General features: G+C 42.5%; 1 protein-coding gene across 3 annotated transcripts in view; it reads left to right on the top strand.

Annotated features, from left to right (window-relative positions):
- Nucleotides 1-15,937, top strand: part of POU6F2 (POU class 6 homeobox 2) — a 460,222-nt gene that overhangs the window by 389,252 nt on the left and 55,033 nt on the right. The gene's annotated exons all lie outside the window — the stretch shown is intronic.

Here is a 15,937-nt window from a genome sequence, read left to right as displayed (position 1 = left end):
TTTTCTGAACGCTATAATGTCCTGGATATATGAAAATATGTTTTTCTTGGTTTTGTTAACATGGAGGTTTTTAAAAACAAAATGAAAGCTTTGGTGGCCATTTCTACCCTCCCCCCCCCCACCCCGCCTCTGCTTAGCAATTATCTACTAGGGCACCACAATAGAAACTAATAAGAGTATTACTCTCAAGCTAGAATTAGGCAAGTGAGCCACAGATCAAGTTCAAAACCCATAGCCTTTAAAGTAGGTGTTCATGGACACACACAGCCCTACGGTATAATACAGAGAATCATCTTCCTGCGCCCCCTTCTTACAAGTTTCTTCTCTAACACATGTTAGCACTGCGTTCTATTCCATCCCGATCTCGTCTTTCTGGGATAGAAAAGGTGCTACTGCAGGTGATAATAGTGAGGACACCACCGTGCTCACTTAATGGTGATATTTCATCTAATAGTTCATTCAAAAATGTTACTATGCTGCCCACTTAATGCTAAGGCAGATGTGTTTGTGAATTCTCAAAGCGTGTGTGATCTCCAGGACTCTTTTTAAATCAATAAATTTTATCTTAACCAATCTGCATGAACATTAACGAAATTACCAGAGGGAATTTTGTTCTGGCCTAGATGGTTGGTGGAGCATCTGGATTTGGAACATAAAATCCTTCCTTTAGATACAGTTGATGAGACTAGCCGAGGTGGATTACAAGCTTATTCCATGGGGCCATTTGATAAATCTGTGCATAACTAAGTAATAACATCACCCAACGTTCTTCAGACTGCATAACATAGAGCCCAAGTCCTAGGGATGTTAGTGGTGTTACATGCAAACGGGACACTGTGATCAAATATTGGGAAACATAGACTTCACTAGGCTGAACAGGTTTCTTTACCTGTGGGCAATTTCCAGAACCTTTAACCTACCAAGATGCACTGTCCATCACCAAGAAGGAGATGCTTCATTCACTGTTTCCCAAATCCATTTGATTCCCAAACCTTTTATCCAGAGCAAATCTTAGGACCAGAGTTCCATTAAACACACTTTGGGAATTGCTGTAATTCTCAAGGGTTCTACCAAAATATCCTTGCTTCTAGCATTGTAGTGCCACAGCTAAAAATATGGTGCTCTAAAGAAAGACATAATGACTTCCACATTATTTTGGTAAATTCTTAGAAATTACATTTCCCTTATTACTTCATGGCTTTTTTCTAAAACAGAGAGAGAGAGAGAAAGAGAGAGAGAGATTAAATCACTATTTAATGTGATTTTTTTTCATTTTCTATTACTATATTTTAAGTGATATTTTCTACAAAATGACTACAGAATCACTTCTAAATTTAGATCTTTTCTCTTCTTTGTTTTCGTTTTTGTTTTTTTTTTTACTCTTGGCCATTTTGCTTTATTTTTCCTCCGTGTAATGCAATATAGAAGCATAAGGATATCAAGAACAGTAAAATGTGTTCTTATTTTTTTAAGTCATATACCAAACGGGAAGCAAACAGCACACATGCTTAATCTGAAAAATCGAACAAAGCATGAGTAAAACTTTCTACTATCGAGGGACACTGGGTCACTCCGTCTGTTAAGCTTCCGTTGACTTCGGCTCAGGTCATGATCTCATAGTTGTGAGATCAAGCCTGGTGTCAGCTCTGAACTGAGTATGGAGCCTGCTTAAGAATCTCTCTCTCCCTCCCTCTGCCCCTCCCCTACTCATGCACGTGCACACACTCTCTCTCTAAAGAAAAAAGAAAAGAAAAGAAAGAAAAGAAAAGAAAAGAAAAAAGAAAAGAAAAGAAAGGAAAAGAAAAGAAAACTTTCTACCATCGAGGCACAGAAATACATCCCCCCAAACCCAAGGAGTTTTGTACTAAAGTGAGTCTGACACTAATCCCCAGCAGCTGCCCGAGTTTCCTAGTGATGACCAGCCTTCCTTCCACAGTGGTTTTCTTCCACATTCGGGCAAAACTCGGACATACCAGTTCTTTGTCTTTGCACTTGTCCTTGAAAATCTTTGCTTGGTTTTCTTGCAGTAATCTATTAACTTCAGGTAATTAATTTTTTATTCAACCTCTGTTACAGATTTAAAATTCTATTGCTGTTCCCCATGATAGAACACTGTGGTTCCTCTGATGTATTGGAAAGGCCCGTGGCCCCCATCATTTTATTCCATCACCATAGAATTTTACTGTTTGAAGGAACCTTGGAGATCACATCATTCAGGGTTCCCAGGCTTCAGTATGCCTCCACTTCCTCTGAAGAGCTGTTAAAACCCAGATTGCCACTCCTACCTCAGAGGTTCTGAGTCAGCAGGTGGGGGGGATGAGGCCAAGAATTTGCATTTTTAGTAGTTCCCAGGTGGTGCTGACATTGCCAGTCCCAGGAGCCCTTGCGAGGAGCCGCTGTGCTAGAAAGCCCTTTCTTCCAGCCTACCCCAGAGAATCTGAACATTCCTGGAGCTGGCCTGAGACCCAAACCCGGCAGAGCTGTCAGGGAAGGGAGGAAATGGTGATTTCTCCAGGCCTGGGGGCAGCTGAAGGGATGATGGGTTGGTCGACCTCAGTGTTCATCAGGAGTATTCACAGGCAAGGCTAACTCCACGACACACGTCCTCAAAACTGCTGTGGCTTAACTGCCCATCGGAGACCGTTTTTGAGAACCACCGATCTAGCTCAACCTTCTCATTTTATGGGCAAGCAGATCGAGCTTGGACAGAGCAAGGAAGCACGCACAACCAGTCAGCTGCTGACTCAGGAGTGCCCGGGGACCCTGACTAACAGCGATTTCACATTCCCCTCTCCATCACTGGTTACCTAGTTCCTGCCTGTAAACGCAGGGCCAGACATTTCTCAACAGTTCCCACTATTGGCAAGAAATTTTTAAACATATTTTTCTCCTTGCTGATTGGGTAGATTGATTTCTTCAGTGACTTTCTGCCCTCTTCTCCCTACATGCGGAAAACTCTGACACAGGTTTGCCTTTGCTCTCGGTGAGATTAAGCTTTATGTTTTTTAACCCGTGTTCGGTTTTATTAATGGAAACTTCCCGAACGATCTATACAACAACTTTTTATATTTTCTTGGCTTACGGCTCCTACAGGTAGTGGTTCTTACTGTGGGCTTAATGTTTTTAGAACAACCTATAACCAATATATTTTGCGAGCGCAGAAGGATTTTATTTACCTCTGAGCATTCGGGCCGTGTTTTCTGCTTTCTCTTTCGTGTACTTATCTTCCTCTTTCTACAGAATCGTATTTCCTCTAATAATTTGGACCATTTGTTTTTCCTAATGGCAAAGTTCTCTTGCGCGCACGCGGCTGCAGCGCGGCTGATGTGGGTGTGGCCGCTGCTCTCGTGATGTGCGCATGTGCCATCTGCCAAAAACCTCTACTCTTTACAAGGAAGGGACCCTCATAGGGTTTAGCCTAGGGCTGCAAAAGGGCACCCACTTAAAGATGGGTGTGACGTGACCAAAACCAGCATTTTCTTCATCTCATAGTTTAAATTGGTAAATCTGACCCTTATTGTGAATTCAAGAAAGTAGATATTCTAAGATTCAATTGCAGACCAATAAATGGGTTGATTTATGCTGGTCCTTGGGGAAAAGTAATGCATGACCCAACTGTAGTATTGTTTTGTGGGAAGAAAAGCTCATCTTCTGACTAGCTTCTTGTACAATAGCTGTTCAGTGAGTATATTTTATGGGGCAAGCAAGCCATTATGCATAATAATAAAATTCAGTAACAGTTTAAACAGGCGCTTCATTTGCCAGTGGGTAGATAAAACCAAGATATTATGTGTCATATTTGTTACAAGCACATTTTAATAACCAATGTGGTTATTGGAAGGAAAGGAAGAAGAAACATATGATTTGTTCCTTATAAGTGATAAGTTTAACTTGATTTGGAGTTGATGAAAATTTTCTTGAGTTTCATTAGCAAAATCAGTATCTATCTATACAAAATATACATATTCGGGAGTAAAATAGCTCCAAAGTAAATACAGACTCTCATCTTCTCTGGGCAGAATGTCAGAGACCTGAAATCTTATCGATTAATGCAACCCGTATAATTAATTTATAAAATCACAGCTCAATCTCCACACAGGGACCCAGTCATGGATACCAAGGTGGATACATGGATACAGTTGATCACTTACAATCCATCTTTGTAATTTTTTGTAACAGGGAACCTTCTGTATTTTATCAAAATTCAACTGTTAATTTTTGGTCGGTCAGCAGTTGAGATTTCCCTTTATATAAAATATATGAAAGGATGTTATGATTCAATGACTATCAATTAGTGTTGTTTCCTGTGCTGCAAAGCCATTAAGGCTACTTCCACGATGTGGATGTGAATATTCAGGCACTTTTGTAGCGACAGTTTGCTGGGAAGTCACTAGGGAGATGAACGCTCTGTACCGTATGAACACACGCGTGCCCCGCACACACGTGCTCTCTAACGTAGACTTTCCTACCTTCTTTCTCTGCTTCAGAACCCAGCCCAGAACTTTCCTAACCCCATTTCCTGCCCTAACTGTCCTGTGGCCATTCAGAAGACACCAGGAACTCTAAGATGTTTCCATAACTTTGTACTTCTCTTCTCCAGTTGCCCTTCTTCTCCTATCTGCTTAATTGATCTGCCATTTATTCAGGATTGAGCTCCTATCAGTTATTTCCTGCGGCTTCCCTGATGCCTCTCTCTGTCCCAACTATCCAGTTGCCCAATATTCCCCCAGCTCGCTGAGCACACACCTATCCTGGCTCGTACCCATTGGTTCTCTCTCTCTTTTTTTTAAATTGAGGTATAATTGACATATAACATCATACTGTTTCAGGTGTATAATATAACGATTTGATATTTGTAGGTATTACAAAATCAGTCTAGTTAACATCCATCGCTACGCATAGTTACAAAATTCTTTTTCTCTTGTGGTGGGGACTTTAAGATTTGCTCTCAGCAATTCTCAACTGTGCAACACCGTGTTATTAACTATAGTTGCCATGCCATTATATTCCATGGCTTACTTATCTCATAACTGGAAGTGTGTACCTTTTGATCCCTTTCACCCATTTGGCCCACACCACCCTTTGCTTCTGGCAACCACCAATCTATTCTCTGTATCTATGAGCTGGGCGGGGGGGTGGGGGGGTGGGGGGTTGTGGTTATTTTTGTTGTTCCACACATAAGTGAGATCATACAGTACTAGTCTTTGTATGACTTATTTCACATAGCATAATGTCCATCTGTGTTGTTGCAAATGGTAAGATTGCATTATTTTTTATGGCTAAATAATATTATATATATATATATCATTATGTGTAAATAACATAGAGTGATATTAATATATATTAATGTTTTAATATCAATAATATTATATAAGAAATATATATTTATTTGTTATATAATATTATTATATATTATACATATAATAATATATATAAAATCACAAGGGACATTTAGATTGTTTCCATATCTTGGCTATTATAAATAATGACTGCAGTGAACATGGGGGTGCAGATATCTTTACAAGTTAGTGAGTGTTTTTGTATTCTTTGGATAAATACCCAGAAGTGGGATTGCTGGATCATATAGTAATTCTATTTTTAACCTTTTAAGGAGCCTCCATTCTGTTTTCCACAGTGGCTAAACCAGTTTGCATTCCCACCAACAGTGCAGGAGGGTTCCCTTTTCGCCACATCCTTGTCAACATTTGCTACTTCTTGTCTTTTTGAAGATAGCCATCCTAACAGGTGTGAGCCATATCTCATTATGGTTTTGATTTGCACCATTGGCTCTTGATTTGTCTATGTCTCTGCCTCCCCCATACCTTAAAAGCTCTTTGGGGGAAAGACCATATCACTGTACCTGACGTATAGTTGATGCTCCATGTTTGCTGAGTCAGTGAATGTGAACTAGACTGTGTTCTGTGTGCAGTTACCCCGAGCCACACCCCTTCTCCAGTACAGGGCAGCCCCCTGCCCCTGTCCTTGCTCCGGCAGGCTCTAGTCTGACCCACTCTCAGCCAGTTCCACTCAGTCTCCCAAGTGACCATTGTGAACATCAGATCTGATCATCTCTCTCCACTCTTGCCTATAGAATGAAGGACAAACCCCTGAAAGTGACAGAGTCATCCCTCCATAATTCCATGCTTTACCTCATCTCTGCCACTTCTTTCTCCACTTCATGTTTCCAGAATATCCACGTGCCAATGTAGTGGCTCCACATCTACCAAACGCCACCTCTTGCCTCCATGCAGCTATCCTGCTATTGCCAGCGATTGAAGAGTTTTCTCCCCTTCCCACCTTTTTCCCAGTCAACTCCTCATCAGCCTTTAAAATTCAGTTCCCAAGTGGTCTGGTTGCCTGAGGCCTACTGAGGGCTCCTCACCTGAGTTCAGAACACCCCTTTATTATAGGACCACAGGTACAAGAGGTCAAAATCAATAGCTATGGATTAGACCGGAAGCCCCTTGAGAAAAGAGGGCTTGTGTCTGACTTACAAGAGGGGTCTGACTTACAGCCTGTACCATAGTCGCTGGGAAACATTTCATGAACAAAATTGTCCGGAGGCTCCCAAGCTTCGTCTTCCTTTGAGCTGGGGACTACTGTAAGTAAATTAGGCACGGGCGGGGAAGGAGTGAGCTGTAGGTCCCCACAGCTACAAACCAGAATATTACCAACTATTGTACTGTGGCAGCAACTTATTCTTAAAAAAAAAAAAAAAAGTATAGCCTTGCTTCATCACAGGAGTGCTCCCGACCACTTGTTTAAACTGGATGATAGAATAAAAAATACAGAAAGAGTAATTTTTGAAATATCAACAAATTCACCTAACTAATGTGCCATGACAATAGGCAATTGGTAAGAGCAGCACTATTGTATGTAAGTAAGAAAATAGCATGAAACTCAATAAAGAGATAGATTTTCAGGTTATTAAATGGAGGACTAGACAGAAAAGGAAATGAGATGTGTAAGCTTGTGGTAACACAGTATTGGGCTGCATATACCTTGGATAAAATCTGATTTAGAGTTGGTATGTTTCCATAATGCCGACCTCTCTACTTCAAAATCAAATGCATTGGGTTGAGTTAAAGGCTAGCATTCCCCCCCTGCCCCCCCCCCCTTCAACTCTGGGCTTGACTATTTTCTCAGTAAATTTAAAAATGAAGAAGAAATGCATCCCTTCAAAGAACTTCCTAGTAGTTTGCCACAAAATCACAGTATGCTGCCCACCCTTGTTTATTTCCTTCCTCTCCTCAAATGTCCCTGCTCCCTCCTTACAGATCTGTTGATCACCCTGCATTACCTGGACCCGGACCCTTTGCAAGATCTACCTTTTTCTCCAGAGTACTTCTAGAATATTCTCTAGGGCATGCATGTCTGCTCTCAGAGTCCCCTCTGTCCACCTGCAGTGATGTCCAGAGTTTGTGAAGCCATCTGAGTAGACCCTCACTTCTGCCTCTACATCCAGGGCCTCCAGGAGCCATAAGTCATCTAACTGCCCAAGTGGCCAGACACCTCCTGAAATCCCAGCACAGTGAGGCTGCACAAAGGAGAGTGTATCCCTCCTTAAGTGATCCACACCGTCACCTGGCCTCAAAGCAGCAATATTTATGCCCAGGGACAGATAAGTTCATCCTCATCTGGGGAAACAGCCCTTTCTGTTCCCACCCATGCTGCTGTCTACATGGGCTTTGCTCTGTCTAGCTCACGAGGCTGGGCTGGGGATGTAGACTCGCAACAACCCTTCCATGTCCACCACCACAGCCCAATAAAAATAGAAAAGCTTCGTTCCCTGCCTCCTTATCCTGAAGCACCCAGGTAATATGAAACCTAAAGATTAAGCCCTCCCCCCGGCCCTACCCACACTCATTTCCAGGCATGCAATTTCCAGGGACATCTGGGGCTTGGGGTCCACGATGTCCAGGGAATCACTGGGCCTTCATCTTTAGATGCGGCCATTACTGAGTTTTATATCCTGGAGTATCCCAGGATTCCTTGCAGGAATCTGCCTGAGCTGCTGAGAGGAGGCCTAAAAGTGCTGACTCACAGGATGAAGTCACACATTAGGGATTATTCAAGACTCTCAGGATGGGGTCATCATGTCCTCTGAGGCTCTGGCCAGTCAGTTCTGTGTAGTGTGAAAGACTGTAAAGCGTGGTGCTGTATTGAAGAAGAAGAAAGAAGAAGAAGAAGAAGAAGAAGAAGAAGAAGAAGAAGAAGAAGAAGAAGAAGAAGAAGAAAGAGGACGAGGAGGAGGAGAAGGAGAAGAAGAGTTTAGACAAATTTGCCTGCCAAATTTTTACCCTTTTCTGTAAATATTAAAGGGCCAAACTCCCACCAAGGTCCTGGTCAGGCCTAGATATCCTCGACTCACCCCTTCCTATGTTCATTCAATAAATGTTGATTGAGGGCCCATTGGGGGCCCAGCACTGTTGACGGATTCAAAGCTAGAGCAGTGAACTAAAATCCATATTCGAGAGAGGAGGATAATGGGAATGAACAAATGAAAATATCAGGTCCTATTAGTGCTGTGAGGGAAGTTTTAAAAAACTTGATTGTGGGAAATTGCAAGTGTACACAAAAGTAAAGCAAGTAGTAGAACAAACCACGCATGTCTACCCCCAGCTTCCAGACGCTCAACCCGAGACCGCCTTCTCCACCCCATCTCTCTCCCCACCTCACCATGGATTATGTAGAAACATCCCCGACGTCCTATCGTCTCCTTATGCAGGTCTTGAAGTGAATCTCTGAAAGAAAGGCAGATAGGGTGGTCAAGGCAGGTGTCTCTAAGGGGTGACCTGGGAGAAGAGGTGTGCGAGTGGGAAAGAGAGATCCAGATGCAGACCTAGCAAATGTGAGCATGCTGACATCATCGAGAATCTGTGAAAGGACCAGTGTTACTGCCCTGTGGGAAGTGAGGGCCAGAGAGAGCCCAATCCTACAACAGCATGACCAGAAGTTCCTAGAAGGAATAAAAATTCCTACAACAAAACATATATAATGCTTCCTGGGTGCCAGAAATTCCTCCAGTGTTTTGTATATGGCAACTTGTGTGGTTTTTCACAACCCTGTGAAGTCATGGCCACTATTAATATTCCCATTTTACTGGGGCGCCTGGGTGGCTGAGTCAGTTGAGCATTCAACTCTTGGTTTCCACTCAGGTCCTGATCTCACAGTTCATGAGTTCGAACCCCACATCAGGCTCTGTGCTATCAGCTTGGGATTCTCTCTCTCTCTCTCAGCCCTGTTCATGCTGTATCTCAAAATGAATAAATAAACTAAATAAAAAATTCCCATTTTACTAAAACTGAAGAAACCTGAACACAGAAAGTGTCTCCGTCCAGTCAGGCTGTACTAATGAAATACTGGGTGGCTTACAAACAACAGAAATTTATTTCTCACAGTTCTGGTGGCTGGCAAATCCAAGGGTGAGGCACCAGCATAGTCAGGTTCTGGCCAGAGCCTCTTTCTGGTTCACCTCGCCTTCTCACTGTGTCCTCACATGGTGGAAGGGGCTAGGGATGTCTTATAAGATCTCTTTTATAAGGCATTAATCTCATTCATGAGGGCTCCCCCCCTTGTGATGTAAGCTCGTCCCAAAGGCCCCTCCTTCTAATACCATCATCTTTGGGGGTTAAGATTTCAGCATATGAAGGGAGGGGGCACAAAGCATACAGACTACAGTTACTCAGGCAATCTGGTTCCAGAATTCAACCTCTTAATCCCTTCAGGTAGAATGGCTCATCCATTGTCAGTCACATCTCTGTGCAACTCTGAGCAAGCATAGGTGAAAAGACTCAGAGCTGCTCATCCCAGGTCTCTTTGGACCCACCATGTCTCTCACCACCCCCCACCCCAGACTGCCACCCTCTCCAGGTCTGGATACTGCTCCTTACACAGCTCATCTCTTCCTGCTTCCCTTCCCTCCCCAACAATGTCTTTTTCCCTGTTTGACCCTAAGCCCCATGAGGGTAGGGAACATGTCATGTCAGTTTCCCCTCATACTGTGCCCACCACATGGTGGGCACTGAATCAATGTTTGCGGGAAGAAGACATTAATGAGTGAAAGGAAGTGATGTTTGCACTGTAGCAGGTAATGATAATGTTCCACCTGGGTCCCCTGGAATCCAATTTCCATGAGTTGCCTTTACACTTTTGCGGGGTTTTCAGCAACCAGCGCCTGCAGCTTTTCTCCCATCCCTCAGCCTCCAGTATGAGCTTTACCCCGAGAGCAAAGAACCAACAGTGCCAGGGATTAGATTTCCAACCCATCCTTGACCCCAGGGGCTGTCGACTAGGACTGTTGAGTGCCCAGTGAGAACATCCAACTCCCTTGCCTTGGGCTGGGACAGCTCTGAAGACTGACTCACACTCTACAGCCTCCCCGGGACGAGAATCCTTCCCTTCCCCATCCTGTTTCTGGGAAACCCAACTTCAAACATTAGGTCATTTAAAAAAACTCCTCTGTTAACAAATATGCCTGGAGATTAGAGGATTATTAAGAAGATACTATACTTGCAGTTTTGTCATAAAATAAACTTATTCTAAAACTATCCTGGAATCAATGTGATTTTACACTGATGAACCAAAGATAGTTTAAGATGTTGTAGTGCCTGGGTCATTGCTGCAAACCTCAGGCACTTCAGCCGGAGACTTCCGGTGGGCAGAAAGTTGGATGGTCGGCAACTGGTCCATTGCCATCTCTGCAGGGAAATGGGCAGAAGATGAGTGGCAAAGCATGGCTCAATATTAAAACTCACAAAACTGATCTCGAACTGTTATGAGAGTTTTGTAACATAATAATCATGAGACCCATGGGGATAGCCTTGTAGGATAAAACCCACATCAAATAGGTTTTTGAGATAAATATGGCCACCTTCCAACATTTGTCTACTGGTATTTCCTTGACCTTTTAAGAGAAGACTTGAGGGTAATAAATGGAAGCACCGATTTGGCCAAAAGGGTCCCAAGGGACCAAGAGACACATTTTTCACGTCTACAGCTTAAGAAAAGTCAAGGACCTAATGCATGTAAATGAACTCGGAAAGCCACATTTGCCCTCCTGTTTCTAGGCAGCCGCTGCAAGTCACTTGGACCTTAAATGGGAAGCAACAGTGACAAATGCATTTATGAACATCCTCATTTAAAACAAATGGCGCCCTGGTTTCAGGGTTCTAAATTGAGAAGTTAGTAGCAAAAAGAGCTGCTCCAAAATCCATACTCTATGAAATCCACATAGCTCATGAGGAGAATGATAAAACTATAGATCATGGCCAATTATGCTTCAAGGAAAGGTTTTAAGCCTGCTGCATTCATAACTCCCTCTTGGAATAAAGGCATAAACATAGAACATAATGTCATAGCTAAGCTGCCTCATGCTGCTATATTTTTGTAAATAAGATTCATAAGAATAGAATACTGTAAGGGCACCTGGGTGACTCAGTGAGTTGAGGGTCCAACTCTTGATTTTGGCTCAGGTCATGATCCCAGGGTCATGGGATAAAGCTCCGTGTCAGGCTCTGAGATGAGTGTGGAACCTACTTGGGATTCTCTCTCTCTCTCTCTCTCTCTCTCTCTCTCTCTTTCTCTCTCTCTCTTTCTCTCTCTTTCCCTCTGCCCCCTCCCCTACTCATGTTCTCCCTCTCTCTCAAATAATTTTTTTTAATATTTAAAAAATTGAATGCCACGATCAGCAAACTTTTCATGAATAGTATCATGATTACTAATGCTCAGATTCAAGAAACCTGAATTCTTTACCGGGATGGAGGTTGTGAGTCTTTCAGAGAGAGAGAAGATAAAGCAAAGACACCCCTACACCATGTAGTGACGTAATTTATGCTGACATCTTTCTTTTTGGAGAGAGAGAGAAAGAGCCGCAAGCTTGACCTGAACTGAAATCATGACCTGAGCCGAAATCAAGAGTTGGACACTCGGCCAACTGAGCCCCTGTGGTAACATTTTTATGATGTCATATGTATGACATCATCTAAGAGTGCTCCTGGAAGAGACTCTAATTGAAGTTTTTCGTCTCATTGCCACCTCGTGTGTTCAGATAAAAAAGATGTATACAAAGCAGTGGAGATCTGGGAATATGGATTTTTTTTCTCATTATGAAATGAGCACTAATATCCATATTGATGTATGGATGTAGATGTAAGCCATTGCAAATCCTTCACTGCCTTCACTCTCAAATCAGCAACTGTGGGATAGAGTCACTCACAATATTTTGACATGAAGCAGGAATTAAACACCAAAATGGGCGTCCTTGTGGAAACCTAACAAATGTTGTAAACTAAGAATGAGTCTGATATGCTAGAAAGAAGGTCTCCTCTCGCTGGTCTGCCATGACCAACCCTGGCCTCACAGGCCAAACACTGCTTTCTCCATAAATTTCTCTATAAATAATCAAGTATGAGGAAGCCCAAGACAAGCAGGTAAAGTCAAGTTTTCCATTCTTCTTTTTGATGTCCTCCAGCCTGAAATCTTTTTAAGTGGCCTATTTGTCTTTTAAGTCATGAAACCTCCTCTAATAATCATGTTAGTTAGCTAGGAGCTTCCTTCAAGCTACTCTGTAAGAATAAGCAAAATAAAATCAGAAAATACAGTTAAAATATAAATATGGAGAACACAGTTGCATGTGTCCACATTATTTCCAAAGGGAAAAGATATTTATAAAGGTGAGCTCTAATTCTGATACACTGATGAGTTCAAAATCTTCATGCACAATATGAACAGTGAGAACGATAGCTGACGTTTATTGAGAACTTAATATATGCCAACTGTTATTCTACAACTTTTGTATGTAGTAGCTCATTTCTTCCTCATTGTGACTCTGTGGATGGTACCTTCTTTACACCCATTTTACCCATGACACGATGAGACGTGGTTTACTTAGTCACAACCCAAGACAGTCTGGTTTCAAAGCCGGTGCCCTCCCCTGCATGCATGGATGGGCAGGGCTCTGAGCCCTTCCTTGCTGGTACAAAACTATTTTTAATAATTATTCTCTGTTATTTTATTCTCTAAAACGGGGGAGGCCAGGGGCCATCTTAATAAATTAGTGTTTCTTCGGGCACCTGGGTGGCTCAGTCGGTTGGGGGTCCGACTTCGGCTCAGGTCATGATCTCACAGTTCGTGAGTTCGAGCCTCGCTTCGCACTCTGTGCTGGCAGCTCAGAGCCTGGAGCCTGCGTCAGATTCTGTGTCTCCCTCCCTCTCTGTTCCTCCCCTGCTCATGCTCTCTCTCTCTCTCTCCTTCAAAAATAAATAAAAACATTTTTAAAAAATTTTTTAAAAATTAGTGTTTCTTCTCTTAGTAGGTTTTTTTTAGACTATCTATGAATTATACAACCATAGCTTGATGGATTCAAGTCCCAGAATCCATTTGGTAAAACAGCCAAGGATCTGCAAATCCTTGCTTTTGGAGCTTCCACATTTATAAACAAGCCTGCACTAGAATTCAGCATGACTTTCGAGTCAGTCTGTGGAAAATGCAAGTATGTAATACAATCAGACTTCATTTGGGCCATCCCTCTGCTGCTTAGGCACATTGGCAATGAAAGATCTGAACGCATAAACTTGGCAGCAACTTCAAAATATCCAGTTGGTCCTAGAATGCCAACGTGCTCATTATGTACATTTGTTGTGCCTGGGCTCCCCGCTGTCCAAATCTACCCTGAGTCTCCAATCAAGAAGAAGTGGTGATAGGAACACTGCTAATATGACATGACTGGGGACAATACAGAGTGACATGACCCGAGGTGATGAAGAAAACACTTATGGCTTCCCTCCCATTCCCTCCCCCTCCCTGCCACATATGTTGATGCATATTACATCCCTGCCTTGGCAGTCACGGGCAGAAAGGCCCAACGATATTTATGAAGCTGTATCCATCAACAACTCCAATGGTCCACCTGAAATGCTGTCAACTTGCACACTGACTAGTACCCGCCGTCTGCACGCGCCACAACCCCTTGCCTTCAGTTCTAGCTCTACGTCCAGGGGCCAGCAAGGCATCTCCCCAGAGCCCCCAGGCCTTTCGCAAAGACCTAGGGATGCAGGGCAAGAAATAAGAGAGTCATCAAGTCGGCATTTGCTCCATTAAGAGGGAAAGGCAGCAAAGGGAGGAAACTAGGACCGGGATATAGAGGAAATAAACATTAAAAATCACCAAAATCTGTACATCTGTGGTTGCCGAAGCAACCTTCCAGAGAAGCACAAGGATACCCGTTCCTGGCCCTGTAACACAAAGGCTGAGAGCCTGCCCTTAAGTAGCCACTTTGTTTCTCATTCAGAACCATAGCTGACCCTTGATATAACGCCTGAATTTACAGCAAAGGTCCTTTACGTAGGACCATGGCCGAACAATACACTCACGTCCTAAATGGAAGGAATTCTCCAGTATCATATCCAGAGAGGACTTCCATAATTTCCTATTTGAATTTTTGATTGACCGAGGTGTTAGGGAAATGTCTTACAATTTCTAAAAATATTTTCTCGGGGCGCCTGGGTGGCTCCGTCGGTTAAGCGTCCGACTTCAGCTCAGGTCATGATCTCGCGGTCCATGAGTTTGAGCCCCGCGTCGGGCTCTGGGCTGATGGCTCAGAGCCTGGAGCCTGCTTCCGATTCTGTGTCTCCCTCTCTCTCTGCCCCTCCCCCGTTCATGCTCTGTCTCTCTGTCTCAAAAATAAATAAACGTTAAAAAAAAAATTTTAAACTATTTTCTCTTCGTTAAATACGAAGGATGGTCTGTCTTCTTCAGAAAACATTCTGCATGTCCTGATCTAAATTTTGCACCTGAAATTCAGGGACAAAATGGCCTCTTCAACACTAAAATCAAACTGCACGTGATTTAATTTTTCTTTGAGCTTAAGAAACTTATTTTGAGATCTGTCTGAACCTGGGGAATTTCATTATAATTTTAACTTTTATTGCATAAAAGAGGGGTAAACATAGCAGCTGGCACATGAACTGAGAATGGTGTACTAATAGGCTGTCTGTCCTTGCAGTTTGGGGAAGGTATTCCTAAAGAATCTTCTCACTTTGGGAGTGAAAACAGGTACACAGTACAAACTCTTTCCCCGAAGGTGGCTAAGCCAAAAGCAGGGAGAGTTTTCACTTAACTATTTGCCACGATTTGCCCCATCTACACTATAAAAGCAGGAAACCAAGAACAAGGCCAACCCGAATTTTAAATCCCATGGTGGTAATCTGGGATAAGACAGGGTTTCTTTTAGACTGATGAATGAGAATTTTTTTTTCTCCTTAAAATGAAAATCACTCTTGTCTTTTAGGAGAGAGATAAAGGCAAAAGACACATAAAGTAATGAGCTTAAAATGGATTTTCACTTCTTAAAAAAAAAATCTGCTTCAGGTCAATGGGATTTCTGTAGAACCAGTTATGTGAAATTCGATTATAGATTAATAAAGAAACCAAAGAGATAAGGATATCACATTAATGGAAAAAGAATTATTAAATTCCTGTCCTTTTTTGATGTTTCCTCTGACAATTAGTATTCCCGTCCTCATCAGGTGATACAAAACTCTAGGCAAATGTCCAAAGGAATTAAGCAGTAAAATATGTTTTGAGGGAAAGAAAGAAGGAAGGAGGAAAAGAAAGAAAGAAGAGAGACTGAATTGAGAAAGTAAAGAAGAAAAGTAGAAAAAGAGTTTCTGGGACCTGCATTACGTATGGCATTTATTTTTTTCCCACCAAGTCTTAGTCTTGGCAGGCTTCCACTCAAATGCAGGAATTTCATGGATGTGGGAACGGGTGATGGAAAATGCATTATTATACACAACAATCGTTGTACTTGAGAGGAACTATATGGGGAAAAAATAACACCCTAGAATAAATACAAATGAAATTCATGTATCAAAACCAATACTGTGAAAATAGTTTAAATGTTTCTTGAATTTATATCTAGTCATTAACCTAAATG

Source organism: Panthera tigris, chromosome A2 (genome assembly GCF_018350195.1).
Source record: "Panthera tigris isolate Pti1 chromosome A2, P.tigris_Pti1_mat1.1, whole genome shotgun sequence".
NCBI classification, from domain to species: domain Eukaryota; kingdom Metazoa; phylum Chordata; class Mammalia; order Carnivora; family Felidae; genus Panthera; species Panthera tigris.
The sequence above is the reverse complement of the archived record's forward strand: the minus strand, read 5'-3'. Positions and strand labels throughout refer to the sequence as shown.